The sequence below is a fragment of the Crocodylus porosus genome, unplaced genomic scaffold (assembly GCF_001723895.1).
Source record: "Crocodylus porosus isolate Cpor-Errol unplaced genomic scaffold, CroPor_comp1, whole genome shotgun sequence".
NCBI classification, from domain to species: Eukaryota; Metazoa; Chordata; order Crocodylia; family Crocodylidae; genus Crocodylus; species Crocodylus porosus.
The window spans coordinates 165,511,937-165,525,673 of record NW_017728886.1 but is presented as its reverse complement, the minus strand read 5'-3'; positions in this window follow the sequence as shown (position 1 = coordinate 165,525,673).

The window sequence follows — 13,737 nt, the reverse complement described above, 5'->3', positions numbered from 1 at the left end:
TTCAGCTTGATCCTGGAGGAAGCAGACTAGTGAAAGAAACAGGATTCTTCCTACTGACATATGTGGCTTTCCTTGTCCCATCTGAAGGCTTAGGACAGCAGAGAGGTCTCTATCTGATATCACAGCTGAGTGAGGATGGCAGATAGTTCATATTATCTCCATGGAACTGTCCAACAACAGCTGAACAATTGTTAATTAGTACTATTCGGAGATCCTCCTTGCATGAGAAGTTGTAACTTTGCTACAGTACAACCAGGCAAGGTTCTTTGAGTGGTTGTGATATCTTTTATTAGACCAACTGAGTAGGTGGAAAAATGTTCTTAGTGAGCTTTCGGGCTCGATCACCCTTCTTCAGGCATACAGAGTTGTTCTGTTCTGAGACTCCAAGGAATGAGAGAAGCTAAAAGTATGGCAGGATGTCAGTGAGCATGTCAGTGAGAATGATATCCCACCACACTTTTAGCACCTCTCATTCCTTGGAGTCTTAGAACAGCGGAGACTCCCTCTGCCTGAAGAAGGGTGATTGTGCCTGAAAGCTTGCTAATTTTTTTCCCACCTACTCAGTTGGTCTAATAAAAGACATCACATCTACTCAAAGAACCTTGCCTACTTATGTCCTTAGACCAACATGACTACAACCAAAAACTTGCTACAAGTGCACTTAACATGTTTTACTGCTTGAACACAGAGTCACTCATGTCTTAAGTGCATTTAGCATGCTGAGTGTAACATGTTACATGGCCCTAACTCAAAAGAACTTCACTCAAATGTAGATAACTCATGTTGACTGTGGTAGAACAGAGATTTAAATGTGTGTCTTACAAGTCAGCATCTTAATTACTTGACTACATTTTCTCTCTCTCATTGCAAAGCTAAGATACACATAATGTGACAGAGTAAGCCCATTCTCCTTACATAGACCACAACAGAGATATTTTAATCTAAATATGGATTGGTTATTTATTATTATTACACCAAGTTTTATAATACACTGAATTGAAAATGTAAAACTAATGCACAAAATAAAGTGCTGGCTTTATATTTTTCCCTAACAACATGAAACTGAAGAATTTTCCTAAAATTGATTTGAAAACCCAAGTAACCTAGCTGGCCAAAACTGTTGAACCGAACATACAACACTGTAAGTATCTTATAGCCACATTTTTATATTACAAATAAAACATCATAGAATTGAGACTCATATAGGCTATGAGTTTATCCTTGCTGGAATAATGTAATTGTAACACAGAGTGTCATTTTGGCAACATAATAATTTAAATGGCAAAGTACAGTGTAATTTGGCAATCCAGTTACTGTCTGAAGGATATGCAGATTCTAATTTGTCCACAATAGCCTTGATTAGATCTTATGGCTGGACTACTTAGTCTTCTTGAATCTCAAATGGTTTGAAACCTTCCAATCACTTACAGTTTGAGCCATTGATAACTTCTTGAGGCTTCCTTTGAATATGCAATGACTATTTTAAAACGATCTCTACCCACAGCTACTAGGTAGGGACTATTATGACAAGCTCTGTCAGCACACATGCCCACCCAAGACCATTCATTTTAGTGGAGGTTGACCATAATCATCCTAGATGATTCACTAGGCAATTATGTGTTTGATTACAGATTCTGCAGCTAATCACCTATCATGTATGTATCTTCCTTCAAATATGCAGTGCACAGAGAGCCAAGACATGATAATCAGTCTCAGGAGAGATATTTCCCCTCAGAGAGAAATAAACCCATCTTAGACTGTCATTTGGTATCCAGACAACTGTTTAAACATAGACAGCAGCAGAGACGTGACAGAAAGGGTAGAGCTGGATTCTGTATGCAACAACAAGTTGTGTACTGTTTTTAGACTAGCCTGGCCTACACAATTTCTGCCCTCAAAGTCTATTTTATACATTGTTCAGAAAGACACATTCGTACAATAATTCTGTGTGTAAGTTATCTAAATTAGACCTTTACATCTTTTCTATTTCAACACTTAATAAAAACAGAGAGGGAACTTGAACTATTCCAATGTAAAAAGAGCCCTCTGGGCTCTATGTCCTCCTATAAAAACTATTATTTTTGACTGATTAGTTCTGGTATCGCATTATGTGTTTCTGACTGCAGTATTATTGTAGCATATTAAGTACATTATATGTGGTAGGGAAATCTACTACTTTAATATACTTTCTCTTACAGTAAAGATATTGCACAAAAAACCCCAAAGCTGAAATCAAAAGACTATTAAAGTTGCAATGTCAAGCAACTTGAGAAATATCAGGGTCAAGACTGCCTATGCAGTGTTAATTGGCCATTTATGCATGTGTATTTGCATACAATCTTTAATTAGGTGAATGTACTATTTTTTACATAGAAACCCTGCTTTATTTAGAACAGATATGGTAGGTGTACCAAATGAACGGCTATTCAACATTTTTCCTCACTCTTCAACATATGTTTTACTTACAGTACACTGTTCCAATCCTCCTCTGAATATAGTTACTCATTTCCTTTTGGCCATTTCTATGACACTTATCACTATGGTATCTGAATATTTCACAAACAATTGTGAGTATTTCCCCAAGCACTTGTGAAGTAAAGAGGTATTGCTATAGACCTGAAGCTGAAGTGGCCAAAAGTGTTCTGTAATTTTGGTTGTCCATTTGAGATGGATAAGGACTGTATTTTCTGAATACTGAGCATTACATGGGATGCAAAAGGTATGCCATTGATACCAGGGTGAGGACATGCTAAATTTGAAGCTCTTGGTCCTTAGCCTGGGGTTACTGCAGCTTCCAAAAAACCAGTTATTTAAAAAGAAAAACAACCTAAAACAACAGGGCAAAACAAAGTATTTCCCTAATTTCATTCTAGGAAATAACTAAACCATTTCAAAACTTTCCCAGAAAATTCAGCCTGAGAAGACACATTTCATTTCAAGCAGTCAAAATTTAGCAAGGTTTTAAGCAAGGGAAAACAGAGTTGTAATGGTAAATGTCGAACAACTTCAGTCTATGTCGTGTATCAAGCTCTGCCTGTAGCAATCTGCACTCGAATGTTTCATTTTTATTGCATTGATTAATTATGTAGGCAAATCAGTATCATTATTTTTATTACTTATTAGAGATCTTATATTTTTACTATTTTAATAATTGTAGTCTCTTACCATTAATATGTTTTAGTGGCCCCATTATATATATGTGTAGTGTCTAAATGAAGGTTATTTTCAAAGTATGTAAAATAATTTATCTCCTTGATAACACTAAGTGCTCACAACATCCCTTTCCTTTCTTTTTTTTTTTTTAAATGAAGTTAATATGCTTTCTCAAATACCAATTTATTGAGAGACTCCTAGGAAAACAGTGCTTTTTAACTGTGACTGCTTTGCTCCAGTTCCACTTGCAAACAAATTAATTTTCCATTTTAAAAATACAGATGATTTTATTAGTGAATTACTGATTTTTGTTACTGCCTCTTCCATTTTTTCCCTACAGATTACAAGTAGGTAATTTGCCAGCGCACTTGGTTATCTATACTAATCTATTTTTTCAGTGACTATGTAGCAAGAAGTGTAGTTTTGAAAAACTCATCATACTGGGGCTCAAAGTACTTAAGAAATTCTAAGAAAGGTACACTATCAAAAATCCACAAATAGATTTTTTCAATTTTCCTTGCCCAGTGCTAGATGACTGAGACATTCAATGGCAACTGCATAATACACATACCTATTATGTTATTTTTGCAGGCCCACATTTGCTCCCATTGAAATCAAAGGGAGAAGTTCTGGGTCTTTAGAGTACATTGTGCAAAAAATGGGTGTAGATTTGATCAGTCTTTTGTGAAACATTTTCCTTTAAAGATTTTCCCATGTAGTGCCACTCAGTTCTACACCTCCCAGGGCTTTTTTGGGGTAGGAACATTCAGGAAACAAAGATGAGCTAACAGAACATGAAAAGTTAAAATGCATTATCAGTATAGGTGTTCTCATTCAGAAGTGAGATGAGATTAACTGGCTGTAGCTTACTTCCATTTGAGTTAAAGTGAAGTAAAAGCATCTTTTTTCCTGAACAAGAGCATTCATGCTTTAACATACCTTAATTAAGGCAATTAAGCTTCCCAGCTTTAGTCAATTTATCTTACGTTTCCTGGGTGTTCTCATTTAGACATATCATCAGATTTTATTGTTCCCTATATTTCAGTTAAATGGCTATTTGTGCATAAAATAGCCACTCAAATTCAAATTCAGATTTTGGCATTTTCAATGTATTAATGAAATGTTGTTTGTAAATGGATCTGTTATCACTTTTAATATACTTAAAAATGTAGTGCTATGCTCAAAAATGACTGTTTTGCTCTAATAACAAATATAACTGTTTAGTGTTTGGCTTATTTATTGCAAGCATTTCTGTAACACGTTTCACATACTACACTGACCATTCCTGTAGTAGCTGACCTAATAATGGGCTTAGCAAGACTGAGCATAGTTGGATCCAGTTCTATAAATGACCCTCTTGGGGAAGGAGTAATAAGAGATAATTGATCTAAGGAATATCTGGGTTCTGCTTGTTATAAAAGCTCTGCTTTGCTCAGACGGATAAAGCTATCTGGTTTCCCAGGAGACTCCTTATTTAGCAGGGGAGTTGTTCAGTATTCCCTGGAAGCATTTCTCTGTTGCTGGGGGTCTGTCCAGAGAAAGATTCCCTTGGGCATTTTTGTAGAAATTTAGTAGAAAAGTTTTGTTTGTGGTATAATAGAGCTGATGTGATGTGCCTTACAGGCATGTTTTATTTGTCCAGTAGTGTGATACATTCTCTTCTAGACTATTTAGTTCATGCAGAAAATATTCCTAGCCTTCAGAATGCCACCACCCACCGTCAGTCTGAGTCTTGATGTCTTGCAACTTGGATTATGTCATTTTACTGAGTGGTACAATCCAAGTAGCTTATGAGCTTTTTACTGTACCTTCATATTTGTACCTCATCTTACATAAATAAACAACTTAATCACCTAGCTCTATATTCATTGACATTTACCTAATGCAGACAGTCTTCAGCTAGCAAAAATAATACTTTTCATGAAAAGATACTTAATCTGTTACCAAAGGCTACAGAGAAAGGGATTAGTGAAGACCGAACAGTTTTATGATCAATGGATGGGTTTGGGACTTTGTGCTTATTAGGACTTCTATTTTGTACAAGTCAATAAGCATTTTTCCATTGATTCTTGTGGGAAATGGATACACACATGCAAGAAATATGCATGTTGGGGAAGGACGAGAGGTAGCAAAAGAAAAAGCAATAAAAATAAAATGTTATCTTAAAATAAATGAAAGATTTGTCTCTCAGGATTTGTTTTTACTTATTTCTAAATTTGTTTAATGACTTTCTTTGTTATTTCTGGTTCTTGATTCTGAGAATGGACAATAAAACTGATGAAACCTCTGACTGAGGACTGTAAAGGAGAAAGATATCTCTCACACCAAGTAATACTTTTAAATAAAAGTAACCAAAATTAATGACCGTTCTACTAAAGGAACAACTGAATAAAACACAGTTAGTGGCAGAAACAACTGTCTTGTTTCTTTTTTATACCTGTGATGCATTGTATCTATCTGGACAATCTCTTACTATTATTACTCCACATAGGAAAATACTGAACCTTCTAAGACTCTTACAGTTGTTACCCATCTAATCTTATCACATTTTACTTCACAGACACATTACCACCAAATGCAGTAGCTTGCTGACAAAATGAGATGTATTCACATGTAGGCACAATGCTTAATTTTTTTACAGAGATTCCTTGTTGTAACTTTTATTTAATAAATATTTCAGAGAATTGCTAACCAGGGTGTCAAATCTCTTTCATAATTGGAAAAAAGAGAAAGTAGAGACAGACATTTGATAACAATTTGGCTTAAGAGAAAATACGCTTTTTCTGAAACATTAGGTTGCTAACCTCCCCTGAGTGCAGAATGCTTTTTGGCACAGTATATGATTCTTACAAAAAACTAGAGCTCTTGGTTCCCAAATGATCCCTTTTATTAGACCAACTGGAAAATGGCAAGAATATATGATTTGTGTGTTAAAAGAATAACAACACAAATTGAATAAATTTTAATTTAGTAAATTTTCCTTAAATATTCTTTATTCTAGAGGAATTAGGAATAGATAGAATTCAAGAAAAGGTAGTATTTATTTTTAGATTATTTTAAAACATGGAATTTAGGATAGCGTTTAGTTCAGGTTCAACGATAGTGATATCTTGTGAGATTTCAGACTCAAAATGGTAGCCTTCAAGTAAGACCAATTGAGCTTGTAAGATGTCTAACTAGTAAAAAAAGATGACTAATGTGAGAGGGTCTAAGGGCAGAGGGACAAAATACTCGGTTGTCATGAGATTTCTACTGTTTTGAGGCATATTTAAATTGGAATTTGGTTTCAAACTGACAACTAAAACTACATGGATAGAAAACTTATTTAGGTCGCCAAGCTAAGTAAACCAAAGTTAGGAAATGCTAGGAATATAAATGTCTGTGCACCTTATGTCTATCCTCTTCTACATCTGCATTGCAATTACCTTTCATTATATTAGGGCTGTCCAACTTCTGGGCAGCCAGGAGACACACAGCATACAAGCTAAAGACCTGGGGCCACAAGCCTGAGGCAGGCCTTCCCCCAGCTCTCCCCTACTGCATAGAGAGCTGATTGTGTCTCCCCACACTGAATACACCATACTGGCAGTCGGGCTTCCCTTCCTTTCTGGCTGAGAGTGCTGCCTGGGTAGTCTGGCTTCCCTGCTCCCCTCCTGGCCATGCACACCATGTGAGCAGCAGACCTTTCTACTCCCCCTTGCCTGTGCATCAGCTTATTCTTCTCCCGGCCATCTAACCAACCTTTGTGGGCTGCATATGGCTAGCTGACCATCTGTTGTGCAGTCCTGCATTACATGATCACATGCTTATTTTTCCACAGGGCACCAGGCTCATTCAGTGCACACGTTGGAGGTCCAAAAGGACAGGTCTAAAAATCATGATAGTTTTTTATATATAACATTGCATGCAGACGATGCCATGTGGAATATATTGTCTCCAATTTAAACAGGTGAAAAAGGAGGAAAAACATGGTATTTTCCTGGAAATGTTAACCGCAATTTCTTTCCTTTCCGAACACAAAAAGGACCAGTTCTAGTGCAAGCAGTGTTCATTGTACTGAAATAAGATACTACTGGTCTGTAAATTCCTAAATTACTTTAAAGATGGGGACAATATTTGCTAATTGCCTTAACTTATTTAGAACAGGTCTTTTTAGTAATTGTATGAGAATCTGTCAGACTTAAGTACAAGCAACCTTCTCTTAGTGCTCTCAATTGGTTCCAGAAAAAATGAGCGCTGAGCTAAACCATGTTAAATGAAATCCATTCCCATAGGAATGAATGTAAATATAGGTAATTGGTTACTGCTGCTTCTTGATGCTGTCGCCTCTCCCCCCTAGTCCACTGGCCGCTCCAGTCCCATGTGTCAGCCCAGGCCTGCATTCCTGCTGCCCAGCCCTGGGCCCCCACTGGCCCTGGCCCGAGGCACCAACGCAGGCCCTGCACTGATGCCTGTCCTCCCCACTCGTTGCTTATCACTCCTGCTGCCTCTCCCCACCTACCCACCCACCTGCCTGCCTGCCTGCCGGGCCCATGTGCTAGCCTGGGTACCAGCACTCCTGCTGCTGGGGGTGGGCTCCCACTGGCCCTGGCCCTGGGCACTGGTGCCATCTCTGCTGCCTTGGCTGGTGAACTCAGGCAGTGGAACATCCCACAGGAATGGTAAACCCCACCCCACTCCCAGCCAGCTGCAAAACTGCCCCCCCTACCCCCCATGGGATGTTCCACCACCCCCACCAGTCTGTATTCACCAGCTGTGCCTGGCTTCTCTCCATCCCCACTCACACCTACCCCCCACTCGCTGCCACTCACCTCACTTATTGCTGCCGCTACCGCTGCTTCTTTATGCCTTCCTGCCAAAACTCACTGATTTCACTGAGTGCTATAATGAAACTGACTGAGTGCTCAGTGAACTCAGGTATCAATTTTAAATGAGTGCTATAATAAAATAGCGCTAATTGAAACCATGTTAAGTGGGTGTTGCCCATAGTCCTGATAGTTTGTTGCCATTTAGTTTACCTCTTTGTCGCTACCCCTCTATTTGACAACTAAGGCTAAGTACAGACATTCAAAAAGCTCCTGGTGAAAGCATTCCAACTTATCATGCTTTACTCAAAGTACTATAACAGTGGAAGCCAACCAAACAGACAGTCACTGTTTGGTGGTGGTGGTGTGGGGAAAGTTAACAGCCTGGTCCTGCATGCTTCCCAGGGGGCTGCCAGCCCCACTCCCCAACAAGCTGGTAACTGTCAGCAGTGGGGGGGGGGAAGAGGAGGGAATGGCACCCTCCCACTGCAAGAGCCCCCCGCCCCCAGCTTGCTGGCTAGGATTGGGGGGCAGGTCCATATGGGGGAACTTCCTTCCCCCCAGCTTTTTGACAGCTGCAGTCAGGAGCTGCTGCATGGCACTGCCTAGCCAAGGTTGCTGTGGAGGGTAGAGACCCTGGAGCTTTTCCCCCACAGTTCCCTCTTGCCTGGGGTGGCTGTGGGCACAGAAATCCCCACCCTCTTCTAAAGAGGCTGGGATCAGAGGCTGCACAAGGGGATGGGATCAGAGGCTGTCACTGGGGTCATTGACAGCTGAATGGGCTCGGCCAACCTAGTGCTCAGGCAGAACACAGGAGTTCTGTCAGAGACTTAAGCAGCCCTGCACAATGCCATCTGGGATGGCAGCAATCACAACCTAAGTTAAACATCAGTGGGAACTGGCACAGATGTTTGATAAAGTGCTCTAACAGAAAGCACTTTAGGTTAGTGCACATTCATCCACAGTTAACTTAGAGCTGGATCAGTCATTTTTAAAGTGCTTTATACGCCATGAATGCCTGATCTGTTACAGATCTAAAGCATTTTTTGCACACTTGAAGCACATTAAATGTAACATCTGTAACATCTGTACCCACCCTAAGCTGCCTATACACATGTTTGGGGATGGGGTGTTTTTAGAGCAGTTCCCAGACAACCATTCTATTAAAATGACTCACTGTCATGTGTATTAAATCCCTGTGTATTTCAAAATAGCTGCAAGAAGCTTTATTTAAAGTTAATTTGATGAGGTTTAGATAAAGTCTCCACAGCCAGTTTGAAACATGCAGGGGCTTAATACATGTGATGGTGAGGCAATGCTGGAGCATTCTAATTAGAATGTGAATGAGCACATGTATAGGCACCCTTAGTGTATAAGTAGCTCCTTCTTATTGCCTGGAAACAAGAGGTCCATCACAACTATGATATCTTTCAGTATCTTTTACTTATAAAATAGCTTCTGATAATGTCAATATGCATACCTCTAATGAAAAGCTAAGTTTTTCAATATGTGGTATTAAAATGCTTGATCTCTTGGTCATGTAGGTTAGAAATGTTGCTTTCTGGTCACAATAGGGACTGTACATATGGTAAAGGTCCCCATTTTTTTTCAGGAGCATTAGTTTGATTTTGTTTTCTGAACAACCTGAACCATATCTTTCTTTTAAATAATGCTGCAAGACATAATTTGTTAATGCTTTCTTGTGTTTTCCAACTCACACTGTGTATGTCTACAGGTGCGTTAGATCCAGGATCAGTTTACTTGTGAGTAAACTACTTGTGAGTAAATGCTACTGGGTAGGCATCCACATGTGCAGGGAAGTGGGAGCAGATTTACTGCTAATAGCACCAGACTGGTCCTGCTTTCTGGGGCCCTGCAATGGGCCCCTGCTGCCATGAGAGAGAGTTCTAGGTTTCCCTTGAGTACTAGCCCAGGGACTGGCAGGGAGCACTGGGCCAGGAGACAGTTATCTCCTGGATAGGGCTGGGACATTACTCTCTGCCCTTTGGGGGCTACCTGCTGCCAGGGCAGGGACAATGCCCCCCTGCCCTGGCAACAGGAGCTCTTGGCCCCAGCTCCCCAATCAATCAGGGGCAGGGAACTTGGAAAGAGATGCAGGACAGTGGCAGGTCCCAGCCCTGCAGCTCTTTCCAAACCCTGCACCTTGATCATCCGATCTGGGCATAGGGCTAGGACCTGCCCCTAACTGGAATAGTTTCCAGCTCCCCACTCCATGATTGTGGGGTTTGGGCTGGAGAGTCTGTTCCCTGCTCAGTTCTGTGATGACAGAGCTCAATGGGGAACAGGATCCCCAGCCCAATTGGAGCTGGGGAGCTGGAACTGGGAGCTCCCTCTTGGTGGGGGCTGGGGAGCCTGTTCTCAACTCTGTAATCATGTACCCAGGCAGGGAACAGGATCCTTAGACCCTGCCAACAGGGAGCTCCCAGTGTTACCTCTGCAACTGCAGGTAAGATGCTGGGATACCCTTATCTTCCAGCCTGAGCGCTGTGGTCATGGAGCTCCTTATCTCCCAGCACCAATTATGTAACCAGAGGGCCAGCACTGGGAGATTCTTATTCTGCAGGGCTCAGGCTGGGAGACAGGGATCTCCTAGCACTGACTCTGCAGTCACAGAGCTGGTGCTGGGAGATAAGGATCTCCCAGCCCCCCACTCCCTGATCATGGTCTCCGAGAGGGGAAACTTGGAACTCCCTGCTGCCAGGGTAGGGGGACATAGTCCTTGACCAGGCAGAACCCACCTTGGCAGCAGGCAGCTCACAGGGATACAAAGCAATCTCTTGCCCCCTGGTGGCCGGCTGACTGGGAACAAATTTTCTTCCAGTGAGGCATCTATATGAGCGATACTGCACAGTAACCAATCACAAGTAAATTTGCTACTAGCATTTGCAGGTAGCAAATTTACTCACGATTGGTGAGGTTTACTGAATGGTAAGCACATGCACGTGTAGACATGCACACTTACTGCACAGTAAACTACACTACTGCACAGTAAAACATCTCATGTAGATGCACCAAGCACTGAGATTTATTCTCTAGTGGTTAGTTTTACTGGCAATTGTTTTGTTTTTCCTGTGAACAAATTATCACAATTTTCTGTTAACACCCCCCCCAACCCTTAGATACAGGAGTCATCATTACTTAATTCTTTTTACGTTATCAGTTGTATCTCTCCTGCATTCATAAGCGAGACAATATTTTGACAAATGGTAAAATTGCCAGTCTCTGAGGAACTAAACAATACTTAGAACAGGAAAGAGGTTTTAAGAATATGTATCATATCATTTATCTCTGTCATCCATCCACTTTTTTCAGAATACTGAGAATAGCAAATAAATAATGATTCTTTTTTCCAAAACATGGATGCTGGTTTGAAAACCTCAGTACTCTTTGTTCAAAATGGCAGTCTATTGACACTGTGATTATATCCAAGTCAATATTGTTAGAGCACAAGATCGTGCTTACTATGAATAGAGCTATTTCTAAAGCACACACATATATAATAATGGTATTTTCCAAAAACCTCACAAACAAGTCAATGTAGATGATTTCTGTGGATACTTAAAATAATACTGTCATTTTAAAAAAATACAATGTATTCAATTATCTGACTCTAAATATCTAAATAAAGATATTTTTGTCCTATTATATATTAACAGTAAGTTTATTATATAGTTGTTATATCACTACAAGTCTTGTTTATAGATTGGTTTTTAAATGTGTTTGAATAGAAATATTGATTTACTGTATAAAATATATGTCCATACTGTAGTTAAGCACCAGCATCTGTATAGTTACATCATTTCACACTTCACATGGCAAACTCAGTAGAAACTCTTCGATTTATACCAATAGTTTATGATGGCTTTTTTGTATAATAGCAAGTGAAAATCTGAGAAATGAGTCCCCAGTATGAAGGGGTTTGAACATGTATCTGGTAGAACTGGTTGCATTTTGCAATATCATATTACACAATGGTGATTACTGGAATTCAGACATTGAGGTTTAATTCTAGAGATGGAAAATTTCTACTGCTAGAAATTATTTTCAGAGAGGGAGCAGTATAGATGTTTTGTGTGAAACTGCCCCTTCTCCCATGCTCCCTGCATTTTCCTGAAACAGGTGATCCCAGTCTGGGGAAAGCATGGTCTATTCCATTCTTACCTTCTGCAGGGAAACTGGAGCAGTGGGACAAAACCCCTGTCTGCTTCTGATACCAGGAACTCTGGTTTATGAGGAAACACCTTTTCTGAAACATTAGGTTGTTAACCTTCCCTGAATGTGTTCATCACTTTGAGTCACTGGAATGCTTTTAGGCTCAGTATATAATTTGGTTGATTTTTAAAGAAGCAATCAGGGGGCTGCAAAGCCCTCTGCACTCAATTCCCAGTGTCTAGGTGGAGGGAACTGTGAGACAAATCCCCTGCTTGCTTCTTCCAGCAAGGACTCTGGAGTAAGAAGAAGGCAGGGAGTAGCTGCTGGCTGCTCCTCCCCTCCACTTCTGAGAGGGGGCAGGACAAACTTCCCCTGATGCCTGGTGTTGGGCTGGTACAGGAGCCTTTCTCCTGGCTCCACTCTTCCTTATCCCCAGGAGGAAGTAAGCTGTGGGAAAGCTTGCAGATATTCAGTCTCCCAGGAGAGACTCTTCTAGGAACAATTTCTACTTTACCATAGTTATTTTTTTCCCCAGAGCAGCCTTTTTTGCTTTGGGAGAAAAAGCTGGAATGTCCGAATACTTTCTGTTTCTACTGGGATAATGGTGATTCTCCTGGTAGAAATTAAATGTGTGTACATAGCCTGAGTGAAGTAGACTTTATTAACTGGTTCTGAGGAATTTCTCATCAACACACACTGTAGAATGCATTGATATTTGCTTCTACTTAAGCACTGAAAAAAAATGGCATATCCTACTGTATTTACCCAAATCCAAGACAACTACCAATAATTTGGTTCTATACATAGAAAATGTATAAATGTATTAAAATTTCCCATGTATAGACTCTAATTATTAGAAGGTCATCTGAAATTCATCTCCACCACCATCACTACAGCAGGGAAAGCAGTGGTAGAGTGGCAGGTGGTGGAGGAGGCAGTGGAGGACAGACAGTAGTGGGGAGGGGAGGTGCTATGGAGGCAGTGGGGGGAAGGCAGCTTGCCTCCTGCTGCCTGTCCCTGCCCACCCCATACTCCCCTTGCATCTGCCCCTCCACAGCCTCAGTCCTCATTCCCTTGTCTCCCCCCTGTGCTGCTTCTGCCTTCAACACCAGCCTTGGTACTCAACCTGTCACTTCCCACCACCATCCTCCTTCCATGAGCCTTGTCCAGTGTTGTCCAGAGCTGCAGCACCTGCCTACCCCCCACCACTGGCTTTAACTTGATTCCAAGATGAGGAGTTCCCCCTCCACCCATTTTAAATGGGGGAAAAAAACCCTTATCTTGGAATCAAGTAAATATGATATATAGCATGAATAATAAGTATATGTGTCTCTGTATGTGAAAAAATCAGTATCACAAAATCAGTATCACCCATGTTGAAAAATGAATTCCAAACAAAGTATCACTGTTTTACTGTTTTTAACTTAAGGTACAGTCTAATGTATTTTTCTAAGTTATCTTTCAGACAAAAATGGATACATTTCATAGATTTCATAGACTTCAGGGCTGGAAGGGAGCTCAGGAGATCATCGAGTCCAGCCCCTTGCCCAAAGGGCAGGAAGTCAGCTGGGGTCATAGGATCCCAGCAAGATAAGCATCCAATTTA